The sequence below is a fragment of the Gavialis gangeticus genome, unplaced genomic scaffold (assembly GCF_001723915.1).
Source record: "Gavialis gangeticus isolate Ggan-Ray unplaced genomic scaffold, GavGan_comp1, whole genome shotgun sequence".
NCBI lineage: Eukaryota > Metazoa > Chordata > Crocodylia > Gavialidae > Gavialis > Gavialis gangeticus.
This window is the reverse complement of record NW_017729031.1, coordinates 107,291,408-107,291,657: the sequence shown is the minus strand read 5'-3', so window position 1 is coordinate 107,291,657 and position 250 is coordinate 107,291,408.

Here is a 250-nt window from a genome sequence, read left to right as displayed (position 1 = left end):
TGCTCTCCCCAGGGTAGCACAGACCCAGAGCAGCTCCTGGCCTGGTCCTCCCTCCAGGGCTGAGCCAGGACTTAGCTTTAGGGTCCCCTGCCCAACCCAAGTCCTGAGCTAAGGACTGCTCCCCAGTTGCTGGGCCAGGCCTTGGCCTCTCCCATTCCTCCACATTGTTCAGGGACTTGGCCTAGACCCAGGCTGGACTCTCCAGCCCCTGTGGGCTATCCGGGGCTGTTTGCACTCAGGTAACATCTAG